The sequence below is a fragment of the Rissa tridactyla genome, chromosome 3 (assembly GCF_028500815.1).
Source record: "Rissa tridactyla isolate bRisTri1 chromosome 3, bRisTri1.patW.cur.20221130, whole genome shotgun sequence".
In the NCBI taxonomy this organism is placed as follows: domain Eukaryota; kingdom Metazoa; phylum Chordata; class Aves; order Charadriiformes; family Laridae; genus Rissa; species Rissa tridactyla.
In genome coordinates this window covers 114,006,890-114,012,889 of record NC_071468.1, presented here as the reverse complement: position 1 = coordinate 114,012,889, position 6,000 = coordinate 114,006,890, and positions in this window count along the sequence as shown.

Here is a 6,000-nt window from a genome sequence, read left to right as displayed (position 1 = left end):
AAAGCCAGTTCACAGCACTGAATGAGGTCTCAAATTGGACCTAGATATAATCAGCATAATTAAAAGTTGAATTCATAAGCAAGGGGCAGACTATAACTTCATAACAAATAAAGGCCGGAGAAACCAAGATGAAGCAATAAAAAAGTCTGTTCTCAATGTAGCAGCCTTGTTTCTGCAGTCCTTTTCCTACTGGTTTATATCATCCAGCTCCTGGGAAATCAGGTGCTTCCTGCCAATTGAAGATCATTAACACTCTAAAAACAAACACATGGTTTTCTGTAGATTCTTGTTAGCATAATGTTAAGGCTCTTGCTTTATGGGAATACATTTTGATCTAACCACAGACAGGCAGGCGCTTCAATGTGTCTTTTTAGCTTAAAAGAGACAAATGCTTAGTTTCTATCAGATCATAAAGAAATCAGGATAACACCAAAGAGAGACAAGAATGAAATTCATCTCATCTGACTTTGGACATCTGTAGTGGTAGATGTCTGTATCTACGCTAATAACTTCCCCAACCTCCTTTTATCATAAATGGAGAGGAAATAGGTACTTTTGGAACTCTAAACAATTAGCTCAGATGTCAATACTCACAGTGTAAATGTTTACGTTTAATCAGGTGAATCCCACTCTGAATTACTATAACATGTAACCCTTAAGTTATGATGTCATGCCCTTAAGTCTGAGTTGATTTCTGTGGCTTCAAATCAGCAATGCGCTAAAGCAATGTCCTAATTTTAAGCGTATAAATAGTCCTATTGAAGTCAATGGGATATTCATATATTAAAGATACACTTCAGCGCTTTGCTGAATCAAGGCCTACGTGAGTAATTTGCCACATGTGTTTTTTCTTGCAATAACTCTGTTACATCACTTTACCTTTAGGCAGTAATTTCACCATACAGTGGAATGAATGTTTTCAGAAAGGTCCTTTAAATTTTTAAGATTTTGGCACTTTTAAAGCAGATGCTAGTAAATTAGTAAGGCCTGTATTCTTTCCTGTGCTTCATAATAGCACTAAAAATCTAATAAAATATAATTCAATGTTTTGGCTACTGCATTAATTGAACACTAAAGCTGTTTCCATCTCTTAGTAAGGGTTCAAATTATAATTAGAGACATGCTAACTTTTTTTTTTCCATTTCATGTAAAAAAGATGAGCTCAAATAGTAACACCAGTTACCAAAGTAGTAAAGATCTTTTCAATCATTTATCCGTTAGACAGCCCAAGATATCCGTCACTCATCCATGTAATTTCTAATCCTTAAAAGCATAGATGATCCTAAAAAGTTCTGAGCGTATCTAAGTTTTTTTAACGGTTTTGTAACTGTCCTTCATATACAATTCATACAATCTAACTGAAGAAAGCCTAAAACTGGACCATATCTTAAGCTGTTGATTTTTTAAGTGGATCAGTTCACAGTTCAACTGAAAGAAGAGGGTTCAGTTATAGTGAAATGTAACCTGAAGTGGGAAATTACAAAGAAGTAAATCCCGCCTGAGAGGTGTTTGATGCTCTCTTTCGATCTTGGTGGACATCCAAACAGAACCCAATATTCTGGTCTCAGCGGCATCCCTGTCCCCTTGGATTGGGATGGAGGAATACCGCCAAGAACAGGTTGTCCCAGCCCCGCTGCTGCAAGGAAAGTGCAAGCTGTTCCACTGGATGCAAATTAAATGCAAGCCTTAGATTGCTGACAAATTCCCAACATGGCCTTTTGTAGGGCAGAACCTTGGCCTCTTCTCCAGCAGGTAAAAAACACTGGTTTGCTTGTAGTTAAACTTCCATATCAGTCAGCTACTCAGTATATTGAGATCTTCCCAAACAGGCCTCACTGTAAACTATTTTTATACTAAGATATCCTGTAGCAGTCATTATAAAAATAAATGAACTAGTGACATTAAGCTGAAAGGTAAGCAAAGGTGCTGAGTGTTAAACATATTAAGAGGGGGAAAAAAATCTGTTAATCGTTTTATTAATGTTTTTTTTTTCTGCAGAAATCCTTGAAAATGCTTGTAATTCTTTGCAGCTGACAGGCTGCTGATCTTGCAGAAAGAAGACCTTTTTGAGTCCCTTAACTCCAAGTCACAGTTGTTCCTTGTTTTGACTATTGGAGAATTAGTTCAATAACCTCCAAAATAGTAAGTGCCTATGCTCTTACACTTTAAGTATAAGAAGGTCTGCATCTGAGAAAAATTACAGTCAAACAAATGCTACATTGAAACACAAGCTTAATGAGTTACACTGAAGCTGTGTGAGAGACTGTCAAAGTCATTTTGCTCCCATATGGATTTTTACAACGCTATTGCTTTACTTGTTTCAGCAGATTTAGTCCCAATATGAAGGATTCCCCTCTTTCCCAGCACTAAGCGGCACTCGAGCGTTCCCATGCTCATGGGCAGTGGCAGATAGGGGTGAGGCTTTAGGTCTGCTCTGTCCTTTTACAGTGACCATGATATAGTCCATGAGGCGCAGCCCCCAGCGGTCCACTCCATTTAGCACTAGTGCTGTCTTGAGGACTCTCATGGTGGCACCTTTTTGAAACTCCAGTGGGGAACCTCCCACTTGTACGCATGCCTCTGACGCATGTCTCCAAAAAGACTGGATGTTCCCCACTTTGCGTATGTATGCACCTACCTGCCACAAGCTCCTGGTGCCCAAGTCCACCAACACATCTCCTGCAAGACGTGCTGGAGACCAGCAGCTTTCTCAGTGAAGCCAGCCTGTTCCCATGACCTCACTCACTGTTCAGAGCACATGGGGCACCAGGTTGTCCCAGCCAACCTCGCTGCCCACACCACAACATGACACCTGCCAAGGGGAAGACAAGCTCTTCTGAGGGAAGAGATGTGCTTTAGACCACACGTGGAGACAGAAGCACATTCTCTCTGCAATAATGAACAGAAAGTTATCCAGGGACACCATCCCTACCAAATCCCTGAGGCTTTTTGGCTTTTCTAAAGAGTGCGCTGAAGCGCATGAGGTTCCTGCTCTAGCCAGCCACCAAGACCAGGCTTGACCCAGGTCTGACTAGCAGTTGGCTTCATACAACATGGAAGTAATGAGAGCCATTCGCTATTTTACATGGTCGTACAGCTCTCCACCACTGAGTCATCTCCCCTTGCTCTGCTGCATCTGCCCCCTCCCTTCCCTGCACCTTCCAAGGCAGCTCAAAAGTGAGTAAGAGAATTTATTTTTCCCTTCCCAAAAGCTTCCCCCACAGATGAAGCAATTGCGTCTAATACTCTCACAGTAAAAATGAATTTGATAAATTTAGGTTATATTTTTAAAATACTTTGGGTCTTGTTCTGATTTTCTTTACATTTATATCTTATTCAATACGCCTCCAAATTTTGTCACGTCTAGCACTTTTGCTGAAGTGCTAGACAGGCTGAGGTTTCCGTACGAAAACACCTATGACATTTTTCACTGTCTAATGTTTTATGCTGACAGAATCATTCTGGCAGCTTTTTTTTCTTGTGGACCAACTCATTCCAGAGACACTGAAACAACAGACTCCAGGGTCTCAGGTTACAGCATTCTGGAACAGCCCTATCACACAAACAGCCTTCGTACACTTCCTAGGTTGTCTAAAAAGCAATGGCCCTTAACATATTGTTCTTGAAAGAAAAAGGCTAGATAAGCCCCAGCCTTCCTGGTGATAGAACAACAACACAAAAAAAAAAATCTTAAAATGAAAAAAGTAGTGTCAAATCATGCTCATTGTGCAGTGTCAGCGTGCTTTTCATAGTTATCTGAGGACGTTAAACTCTGATGGTGAATTGGGTTAAGAAAACTTTTTAAAGGCAAGATACGACTACAAGGTCAAGTATTATTTGGAAAAATGAGAAAATTTATTTTGTTTTATTTCACCCTCTAATTTCTGTGAACCATATAAAATAGGCAACCTTTCAATGTACTATGGTCTCACATGCATTTTTCTTGTCTCTGTCCTCTTTCTTGTTATCTGCACATTATATTATCCAGTGAATCAGGTGCGGATAGGCGCAATTATCTCAGGGACTTGATGAAATAAATGATGAAATGAATGATGAGATTGAAACAGACTTGCACCATCTTTCCTTTTTCTGCTTTCCTAACTTTTAAAATGTAGATTCTTTGTAATTGTTCTGAATCTAGCATCATTATGTATTATTCAAGCTCAGATAAAATACATACATTACACCAGAAAAAAAAGGTATTTTCCAAAAATCCTTCTTTTGCTACTTAAAGTATAATTACCTGGTCAATCTTAAATATTACATTCACCATAATCTCTTCTACACTCCCAAATTTCAGAAAAATTACTGGGTTAATTCAGGTCACTGCCTTTCTAAATTAAATATGAGAGCAACAGGAGTAGTAAAGGAAAGGAGTAAGCAGGAGTAAAGTACAGAGCAGACAGTTACAGCAATGTATAGGAATTATGAAGGGTTTGCCAGAAATACCAATCTCATGTGGAGACAGGAAGAATTACCGCGGGGTACATATCCTCACATGGGGAAGAATGGAAGAAAGAGTTCTTATTTCCAGCAAGAAGAGTGGAAGATAGAATAGTTTTTAAAAAATCTAATTTTAACCCAGAATTGAACAAAGAAAGATGATCAGAGCTGCCAGCAACCCTGAGGGTAGTGGCTCCATGGTTTTAGGACCATGCCGTCATATCACTCCTACAACCTGTTTTAACCCCCAACTCCCTTGTTATCCCCACAGAATCTCCCTGGGCTCTGTGGAATTCGTGTTTGTTTTCATGGCTAATGGGCATGGGGAAAAGCCAAACTCCAGTTTATGTTGGCATCTCTCTACTTCGCAATGAGAATGCAAAATCACTAATTATCCTCCTGTAACCTTCCTGTAGTTCACTGGACTTTTGTGTTTGAGACCTTTTGCAACTGGCACTATGGACTGTGAAGAGTTTAGAAATTTTAGCTGCTTCTGGTAACTGAGGACAAAGGAATGAAGGTGGGATTTCCCCATGGAAATCATCATACTCAGGATGGTTAACCTTGACACAAAACCAAAACAAAAATGTGGATGTTGGTGGTATAGAAGACATGAGCTGAGAGATGAGGCTAGCTTAGAAAGTATCATTCCTTTGGGTGGCAGATTGGGCTCAGTTTCTGCTTAGTTAATATAGATGTACTCTAAACATGGTGTCTGTGACATTCAAAAATCAAATGCTGCCAAAAGGAACGTAAAATGTTCTCAACATACAGTTAGGACATTCTTAAAATTAAATCCAGTACAGCGTTACCTCACTAGTTATGGATATTTGGGAGCTACATATTGTCTGTCTGTACCTAGTTATACCAAGTATTTTTGTGGTCCTTCTAGAACTTAAGCAGCATGTAATGATGGCTGGAAATGGTATTCAATATGTTCAGAAGAGGGCTATGCCTTTTTGATAACCACTGCAAAAACTTTAGGGAGTACTTTTTTCTCCAATATAGATCAAATTTTAAACTTAGAAAGTGATCCCTGCTGTGTTAACTCTCTTTACTTTGTTTTCAGTGAATTTAAGAAGCTTTTAGTAAAGCTTCAGGGGGGAAATGTTGACTGTTCTCTTATATCTGAAGAAAAAAAAAGAAACAGATGAGAGAATGAGAAAGAGATAAAATTGCTTGAAATTGAAGGGGATAAAAATGCCTTTCTAGTATTAACAATCAGTTTGGTTGGGAGCTGAACCTCAATGTAGGATGCAACCACATCTATTTTGGACAGTGAGCTTTAAATGACCCAGATATCAAGACTGCAAGTGGCGCCCCATTGTGCTAATGCTTTACCTGTCACTTGTTTACGCAGGTTCCAGTTAGGTGCAGACTTACGTGAAACCTCTTGGTCACATATTCTTACGCATCCACAGAATACAAACCCTTTGATAGATGGTTCTTTTGGTGCTTGGGATGAGAGTACTTAGACAATGGGATTTATCTTTCCTTAGTCTTCTCCTTTCTAGACTAAACATATTTCCTATATTTTCCTTAATATTGTTTCATTCT